The following is a 10,114-nucleotide window of genomic DNA, read 5'->3' on the forward strand; positions in this document are numbered from 1 at the left end:
GAAACTTCAGACCACAGGTACCCCATATGGAGTAAATTATATGATCAGATTTCCATGTGCCTTGCTGCATAAATTTGCATATTAATGAGATAAAACAGTTTTTTTTTTAATTTCCTGTTGACAGTCAGCTCTGTGATAGACTGGTGGCCTGTCCAGGGTGTGCCCCACCTCTCGCCCAGTGTCAGCTGGCTCCAGCCCCCTTGAACCTATTAAGGGATGAGTGGGTGTTGTTAATAGATTGATGGATGACTCTTGATGGCAAACTACTTGTCCTTTGAGCTTTCATCATGGAGATCAGGTCATAAGGCAAGCCAAAGTATTAGGGTTATTCTATCACTATCATAACAAAGCATTTCCCCAACACAAAGGCTTCTTGTTATTAGTTGGGGTAACCTTATACTGTACTTACCATAATTGCTGAAATCTGGAATATGTTGGGGAAAGACACATATTGTCAGACAGTTGTAAACAGCCTGACAGTATATTTAGATTATCTAAGACAATTTATTTGGAGGTAAAACAGAAAGCACAAGAACCAGAATTTTCAGCAATAATCCCTCATTGTGCAGGAAAATTGTGTGCATGCACATCAACAAAACATCCACTATGATTATGACATCTTGTAATGTTTTTCCTTTTTATGCCTCCACATCAGCAGTAGCCATGGACAGAGGCATTACTGTATGTTTTCATCTTCCTCCATCCCTACACCTGTCCATCACATTCTTTTGAACACAATATGTCAAGAATGCCTTGAGGGAATTTCAAATTTGGCACAAATGGCCACTTGGACTCAAGGATGACCTGATTACATTTTGGTTGAAAGGCATAATTGAAGTTTTCAGATTGATAGACTCAAGTATTGTTTCTGATGGGATTATAGTGGACACACACTATGTGTACACAGAGGGTTCTTTTTAGGTGTTCGGTGCTTGTAAAAGTGTTAAAACTAGTCATGTAGACCCCCTCGCTACATGTGTGCACCATCCATACCCAATTGTCAATGTGAAATTAACTCCCAAAGGTAGAGGGACACCAGAACCCCCCCCCAACATTCAGGTTGGGTCAGGGGGGGTCGGGGCAGAGCCAATCTTAGCCGCCAATCAGGTGAAGGCGGGGTACACCCTGGACAGGTCGCCAATCCATCGCAGGGCTAACACATAGACGAACAACCACACACATGCACTCCTATAGGCAATTTAAAGACACCAGTCAACCTAAACTGCATGTCTTTGGACTGTGGGAGGAAGCCGGAGTACCCGGAGAGAACCCACGCAAGCACGGGGAGAACATGCAAACTCCACACAGAAAGGTCCCAGGTGGGGCCCGAACCCTGGAACCTTCTCGCTGTGAGGCAACGGCGCTAACCACTGTGCCACTGTGCTGCCCTATAAGGGCATTCAGTTCGTTACTACCTGAAATCAAGTCCAACAACATAGAAAACAGTTCATGCATAGTGAATCCTAGTGATGAGAGCAAAGACAGGTTACCGTGGCAAGAATACGAGATCATCTGGCAACGAGGGCACACCAACGCTCCCCTTAAGTGCTAGTCTGGTAATTGAGAGCAAGTGTGCCTCGCCGCGTAGAATGCCTTCCCACCTGTGCAGAGGTGGAGTTACTGTGACAGTCTGTGCCAGCAGAGGAGGAGCTGGGGTGTCTGGGCCACGGACGTAACACTCATGTCTGTCCCATTCCCGTGAATTTGACTGGTTGGCAGAGGTATACAAGCGTAATTCTAGTTAGTAATGTTTCGTCACAAACCACAGCACTTAACTTAACTTGTTGAGTATATTGCTATTAATGTAGATTCATTGTGGTTAAGAAGTCATCATAAGCCATTTTCACCTTTGAACTCCAGACTATGTCTGCAGAATCAGGCCCAGACCTAGTCAAGAGTTGCATTTCACACATGTAGCACACAACCTACTGGAAATACTCTGTCTGGAAATATTCAGTTTGGTTTCTGCGTAGGAGGCACACCTGTGCAGAGCACACAGGAGGCGGGGCATGAGGCGGTCACATAGCCAGTTTGTAACTTGGTCATAAACAACCAAGTCTCTTGCCATACCTTAAATTTGTCTGATGATTTTGGTGCGAGCTCTTAATGACAGAGCTTCCTAAATCTCACTGTGTGTCCAGTTGGGTATATTTATTCCCATATTCACTGTAAATTTTCTTCACCATCGGATGTTTGTATTCTTCTAGTTTTGTGCCAGTCACATGATAGAACGTCATCAACATGACCACTAGCTTCGTGTGAATACTCCGGACTATACGCTACTATATTCTCACATGGGCTTACTCCAGCTCACTCGGACCTTACACAGACTCTGTAATTCTAGTTAGTAATGTTTCATCACAAACCACAGCACTTAACTTAACTTGTTGAGTATATTGCTATTAATGTAGATTCATTGTGGTTAAGAAGTCATCATAAGCCATTTTCACCTTTGAACTCCAGACTATGTCTGCAGAATCAGGCCCAGACCTAGTCAAGAGTTGCATTTCACACATGTAGCACACAACCTACTGGAAATACTCTGTCTGGAAATATTCAGTTTGGTTTCTGCGTAGGAGGCACACCTGTGCAGAGCACATAGGAGGCGGGGCATGAGGCGGTCACATAGCCAGTTTGTAACTTGGTCATAAACAACCAAGTCTCTTGCCATACCTTAAATTTGTCTGATGATTTTGGTGCCAGCTCTTAATGACAGAGCTTCCTAAATCTCACTGTGTGTCCAGTTGGGTATATTTATTCCCATATTCACTGTAAATTTTCTTCACCATCAGATGTTTGTATTCTTCTAGTTTTGTGCCAGTCACATGATAGAATGTCATCAACATGACCACTAGCTTCGTGTGAATACTCCGGACTATACGCTACTATATTCTCACATGGGCTTACTCCAGCTCACTCGGACCTTACACAGACTCTGTACTAGGGAGCTGGCAGGGTAAAGTCCGCTTAAGCTCCAGCTCCAGGTTGACCCACTTGGACATTTGCATTCTCACACTCCAGGTCGACCCACTTGGACATTTGCATTCTCACATACATCTCTCCTGGGTAATGTCTAGAGAATTTCACCCTTGTTAACTCTTTCAAGCTAAAGCTGAACAACTCATGCAAAAAAAGAGTCCTGAGCAGGATTGTGGACCCATCCACACTATCAGCAAATAAAAATAACATTAGTATTCATTATGAATGTGTACAGTGTTGTTTTTCTTTTTATCTTGAAAATCTACCATCAAATACATTGAATTACATACTTTTTGTCTGTACATTCACTTGATCATCAATGACTCATTCACACTGAATGACTTCACACTGTTTTCACACTCCAGACATACCAGATGACCTAAAGAGGCTCTGTTTCCTCTAGAATTTTGAACATGACTTTATTGTGCAGACAAACAGCTAAGCCAGTTGCACGTTTTTATTTTCACCTGTTGACCATAAAGTTCGTCACATATCTCTGAGTGTACTTCCTGGGCTCTGTCATGCACTTTCATTGCACATCTTAAGTTCCTCCTTTCTTGTCTTTTATAATTCTTTCTGATTTTACTCCCTCTTCTCTCCTCACCTTGCCTGTTTTGGGGGGCTCAGAGATAAAATCTCCCTCAATGGCAAACTTTGAAAGACATCTAAAAGATCCCTTCTGTCACTTCAGCTTAATGCGGCCCTCTGGGCTCACAGTACAAACATGCACGCATACACATACACGCACAGCCCACCACTAATAATAGGAGCAGGGAGAAGCAGCCAGGATTTTAGGACTCGTAAACACACTTCATCCTGTACTTCTAACAATCTCTTTTGATCTTTATCAAAACAAAGCAGCTCCTTGGTGTATTCTGTGCTTCCATTTCTCATCTCGAACAGGCTGCAATGCATTTTTCCAACTTAGATTTCTTCACCTATAAAAAAACAAGTGCATATTTGGATTTTCTGACTGTGGGCTTTCAGTAGGCTGATCACTGCCACGTCTGTCAGATCCATTAATTCAGAAGTGTGCAAGCAAGTTCTAGTTAACTGTTTCTTGAGGCAACATGTTTACATCTCAAAGCAGTCCACTTTGCATATCTAATCAAATTTGGTTTATTTTTAGCAACATGCTAGGATGGTAGACAGGCATTACTAATTTTTTTGAAGGGCTTAAACGGATCAGTAGAGCTCCTCTTTACCTCCATCAGCAGTCAGCAAAACTTCCTTCTACAAAACTAGGCAGTGCAGCACAGTGTTTAACTAAGTAGGAGTCTGAGCTTTCCTGTTAAGGGTTCCCACTTCCTGTGTTCACATAAAAAAATGTATGTCCTTCAGTTTCTGGATCCCATGGTCCATAATGATCTGATCCCTGTCTCCCATAGGCGGGCCGTTGCTAAGGCAACGTGATGACGCTCTGAGGAAGGACAGGAGGGAGAACAGGGAGGAGGGGTAGGGAGATGAGGAAGAAGCTAACTGCACCAAAGATGAGGTATATTTCATAAGATGACTCACTCTGTTTGGGGGGGTGGGGGGAGGATTATGTGAAACCTTTCACATTTGCAGTCTTTGCTTATGCCTCGTGATGCATTTAGAAACTACAGTATTTTGGAAGTAGAATGGGGGCTGTGTGTGTGTGTGTGTGTATGTGAGGTAACCTGGGATAGAGTTTCATATGCAACATGAAGAGCGTGGATTTAAAGGGTGCTAGACTTAACTCTGACATCACAGTTGTCAAAAATATGTTTATGACCTGAACAAACAGGTCAGACAAAGCTCAGACTTGATCATGTGCAGAGGACATGTCCTCCTGTAGCCTGTATCTATAATGGCTCCTACACCCTTGCATGGCATCTCTGCCGCTGCTTCTGCCCTGCTGTTGCCATAGTGACCACTTGGGTACACACTCAAAACAACTTACTGGAAAAAAAACCCTGCATGTTACCTTTGGTTGTTAACTGCTCTAGATGAGCCTCCTTTGGATTGAACAGCAGCCAACTGAATGTGGATTTGCATCACCTTGATGCATTTTGTAGTTACATTTGTGGTACCTGGAAATGTAGTTGCTTCAAATTTATAATTCTCTTGCACTGAAAACACAATAATTACAAATGATGCTAAAGTATACGTTGCAATTTTTCATTCATTTTCTCCTTTTGCGTTTGTGTACGCTATTCCAACATAGACTTTAAACAATAGAAAAATCTGTTTTGTGCTGTGGCTAATTGCAACATTTTTTACAGTTCTTTTTTTTAAAATATTTTACTTAAATAAAGCTTTAATTTTGTCTATTTTTTATTTGTATTCTTTGATGACGATTAGGCTATTACACCGGTTATATCCATCCAATCCTTTATCCATACCACCTAGAGTCCAATTAGGGTCGAACAGTGTTGCGGGGTGGCTGGAGCCAATCTCAGCTGACATTGGGCGACAGGCGGGGTACACCCTGGACAGGCCGCCTGTCTATCACAGGACACAGGTTATAGGTAAAATCAAATGGCCTATTCATTAATGGCAAGACCTAGTGGTGAATCGTCTTATTAAAGTTCATAGACGATCTTTGGCTATTCCTTCCGTACACAATAGCATTCTTTCAGTGAACTCAACAAGCGCTAGGACCCAGTGCGGGCGCCGGGGGAAGTCCTCTACTGCTGGCGGGGCAAAGCAGAGCACGGAAAGGCACGCATCCACGCGCACACGCACGCACACACACACACACACACCGAGCTCTTCTCCGACAGAGGAGAGAGCGAGCGCAGAGAGGGATAAACAGAGGGAGAGAGAGACTATAGGAACGCAGTGGCTTGTGTGTGTGTGCGTGTGTGTGTGTGCGTAGGTACGCTCGCTCGGTGGTAGAAACGACTGGGTGGATATGGAGGGGCTCGGGAAAAGCGCTGGGAACTGACCGAGCACGGACACGAAGAAAGGGAGAGAGAGAAAGAGAAGGACGCACGGAGAGCACGGAAGGAAGGAAGGAAGGACGGAAGGAAGGAAGGAGAGGAGGAGAGACAGAAGTCTGTCAGAGGAGAGGAAGAGTGTGAAGAACGGGCTCGTTTGGAAAACACAAGGATCCTAAGGTGACTTTTGGGGGCTTTCATGTGCACTCTCACTGAGGTGTGTGTGCGGGATGTTGACATGTGCTGCATGGCTCTGCACTTAAGGGGAAGAGTGGAGGTGTGTACGCGGGGGTGTAATATATATAACATATATATATTTTATATTTAAATATATATATGTATATATATATATATACATACATATATATATGTGTGTGTATGTATGTAACTAGGTAAGTGTGTGTGTAGCCTATATATACATTGGCGTGTGCATGCATGTATAAGTGAGTCTTGTTTTTCCACAAGCTAAATGGGGGCAAAGTGTGTAAGGAGCCGAGCTGACCGCTGTAAACTGGAGTGAAGGGATCAAAAGGAGTGGATACTTTTTAGGGGAACAGTGAGATTCCATTCCAACACACACTTCACCAGTAGGGTACTTTAAGTTAAGCAAGAGAAAAGGGGGGAATGACACTCCCTTCTTAAATGGCAGAGTCCATTTTTACCACCCTTCACTCTGTATTTGTGTGTGTGTGTGTGTGTGTGTTCAGGAGTTTTTAGTGCAGCAGGTAACACACAGTCTTTGCTTGGAGCTGGCAAAAGCAGCACTGTATTAATTTAGTGTTTTCCCAAAGCTGGGTTGACACTGAATGATGCTCGACAAGTAGTAGCAGCTTCTATACGTGCATGAGAGAGAGAGAGAGAGTGCGTGTGTGCCATAGACGGCAAATAGGTTGAGGGAGGCAGATCTGATCAGACGCACAGCAACAGAGGAGAGAGCATGGCACAGGCTGAGCAGCAGCGCACTGGATTACACACAGATGGACACACACATACAAACTCTGTGGCAAGCAGAACAGCTGGGAGAAATGTGTGTCAGTGCCTGAGCGCCTTTGACTTAATGAATGCATGTGCCTTTGCACATGCATGACTGTTTGCTCTTGTATTATCTTCTGCTACTGTGTGTGTGAGGCTGTGGAATTATGCCTGTGCAGGGTAAGAATGTTCTGTCTCTGCATACAGACGGCGTGTGCGTCTACCTCTGTCTCCCCCTGGTCTGGAGACAGGAGGGGGTGGGTGTGTGGAGGGAGGTAAAGAGATCAGATGATGAAGAATGAGGCAGATGAGCAGATTAGCCCAGTAGCAAGTGATGAAACAGAGACAGGGAGGAAGGAAAGGATGATGAAGATTTTAGGACAGGGGGAGGATGAGGAGAGAGATTAAGAAAGCGGAGGAGACGTGCTCGCTCCAGGAGTGCTCAGAGTGATGCTCATTCATAATTCACCTCCATGGCAAATGTTCATTCACATATTGACCCCCCATGGCTGCGCTCAATGGAGTTCTCACCCCTCCACCTTTCTCTGTCTCTCAATGGACACCCCTGTGGCGCAACGTTCAGTTAGCCCGCTTCTTTTTCACTTGGGAGACAGTTGAGGCTCTCACAGAAAGCCTTTCTGTCCTTTATGGCTCTTTTGATACCAGTAGTTTTTTCAGTTGGAGGCTCTGATGTGAGATTGAATTGTGTAAATTGAATATTGAATTCAGACTCGACCCCAGACACAGATAATTGGTATGGATGGCTCAGTGGGTTAGTGCTCTCAGTACAACTGTTGTTAGTCTGATTCCCTCAGCACACTCTATAATGGATCTATAATTCATGTCTGAATGCATTGAACAGTCTGTGTTTTGAATAAAAGCATCTGACGGCTTTCTTCATGATTTATTCAGTATAAATACTCAAAAATGGCCAATTTAATATTTGTGATTATTGGAGCTGTGCCCGGAGCCACACTATAGCCCACTGCTGTGCTATGGTCAGCTGTGGCCCATGAGGTGTCTAAAATGCACACTCAGAAAAAAAGTGTACTGCAGAGGCACATTTAGTTCTAAAGGCTGAACACTGGAGAAGTGCACCTTATCAGCAAAACTTATAAACATATTCTGACTTGGTTTTATAGGTATGGTGGACTTAGTAAAAAGAGGACACAGAAGGCATAGTGTTGACACTGTGCACTGGCATGTAACCCCTGAAGGTATCACGGTGTTGTACCTTGGTTATGCGGTCATACAATACAATGAGTTGTTTATTAAAGCTGCAGTAACGTAAAGTCCCAGACAGTGCATTCATAGCAAGAACAGTAAATCATGGCACTGTCACTTCTTTTGTCAAGGGTTTGACTCCCACTAGATCCATCCATCCAACTACCAAATCACTCCTTTTTGGGGTGGGGGTGGGGGTTTGCTGGAGCCAATTTCAGCTGACATTAGGTGAGAGGCGTGGTACAACCTGGACAGGTCGCCCGTCTATCACGGGGCCTATGCTTAGAGACAGACAACCACGCACACTCGCACTTACTCCTACAGGCAATTTGGAGTCACCAGTCAACCTAAGCTGCATGTCTTTGGACCGTGGGAGGAAGCCGGGGGGCACCCAGAGAGAACCCACTCAGGCACAAGGAGAACTCCTTCTTGCTGTGATGCAGCGGCTCTACCTACTGCACCACCATGCAACCCTCCCACTGGATCCAAACACAGTAAATATAGTTAAGCTAATTAAAGGCACCATTCCCAACCACACAAAAAAAAATTAACCATTCATCTCTGATGCAATGGAAATGTGATTAAAGATAATATGAAAAATTCAGAGGAAATAATGTATACCACAGCAGCCTTTTTGAACTTTTTAACAAAACAGAAGGATTTAAGCGCAGACACACCAAGCCGATGGGCAGGAAATAGCAGCAGCGAAGGCTGACTCGTCATCTTTGTCTGGGTCAGCTGAGTTGAAAAAGTGACACTGAAGCACAATGTGTGTCACATTTATGCACAAAATAAGCAGTTTGATTCTTAACAAATAGCTTATTATTTCATAGATCTAGGGATTTAATTTTCTTTTTACCTGTATTTCAAACGTGCCACCCCTCTCTGAGTTTGTGCCCCAGCCTGGCCACCCTGTCCAAAAATCTCTAGAGCCACAAGTGGCAAAAATAGCAGTTACTAGGTGCAACACGAGATCTGAATCGCTGAACAAATTGGATATGTTTGCTGTGATCACAGATCTGGAACCAGGCTACACAACAGTAAATATGCTGGCAGGTTAGTGTGCTAGCAGTAGTGCAAGCTCGGCTACTGTCACGTGACCCTTGCCTTGCGGTCCCTTGTGAGATGGATTGTACTGTACATGTTTTCACTTCTCCAAACAGATTATGCAGCATAAACGTGTACTGTACTGTAGGTGATAAATAACAGCTTATTGAGCAGTTTTTAAATGGCTCCCAGTAGCACCCTCAAACTCCCAGATGTATTTCTAGCTAACTTTATGATGCTTTAAAACTCAGCTATGAACTTTGTTTACTTTCAAAACACTGACAGTAAGCCTGAAGGAAATGGTACGTAAAACAAAAGCTATCTTTAGTGCCAATGATTTACTGTTAATTGCACCAGCTATGATAGAAAATTATATTTGGTTCAGTCCTGATTAAGGCATCATCACTGAGACGAATGTGGATTAAGGTAAATTGAATTTATGACTTTTGGATCTACGCTGCAGTTGTTTTACTATAAAACACTTGAATGACGCTGCACAGTGATGAAGGGCAGTGATGAAACAGCCGCACCGTGTCTGGTTTTTATTCCATTTTCCTGTCAATGCAATGATTAGGTAATGATTGAATTTGTGGTCGTGACATGAATTTGCGGTGTGACTTTCATGTACCAGTTTACATGTTACAACTACTGGAGAGTTAAAAGCAGGTTTTAAATTGCAGCGGAAACACAGCCAGCCTAAGTGGCCAAGATGGCTTAGAAGAATAATGCTCTCTGTATCCCCCAGGTTATAATTGTCTTCAATAGGCCTCCTGCTGATTTGAAATGGACTCATTGTCCACAGTGCTGGGCCCCTCAGCTCAATTAGCATCTCTCTGCTTAGTCGTGCTGAGCTATTGCAGGTTGCATCCTCGCACGGTGGACCACAAGTGAATGCAGTAAATATACACTGGCGGGACAGAGTAGTCACACACTCACACACATGTGCACTATCAGGCATAGCAAAACGTCACCAGGTGTAAAAATAGAGA

At 43.9% G+C, this 10,114-nt stretch overlaps 1 protein-coding gene across 1 annotated transcript in view; it reads left to right on the plus strand.

The window, feature by feature from the left end:
* The first annotated feature begins 5,623 nt into the window (after positions 1–5,623).
* ches1 (checkpoint suppressor 1) overlaps positions 5,624–10,114 on the plus strand; it is a 54,011-nt gene continuing 49,520 nt past the window's right edge. The window contains exon 1 of the mRNA XM_020616961.1: positions 5,624–6,062. The gene's annotated coding sequence lies outside the window, so the exon portion shown is untranslated. The remainder of the gene's footprint in view (positions 6,063–10,114) is intronic.

Source organism: Monopterus albus, unplaced genomic scaffold, assembly GCF_001952655.1.
Source record: "Monopterus albus unplaced genomic scaffold, M_albus_1.0 scaffold182.1, whole genome shotgun sequence".
Taxonomy (NCBI): Eukaryota; Metazoa; Chordata; class Actinopteri; order Synbranchiformes; family Synbranchidae; genus Monopterus; species Monopterus albus.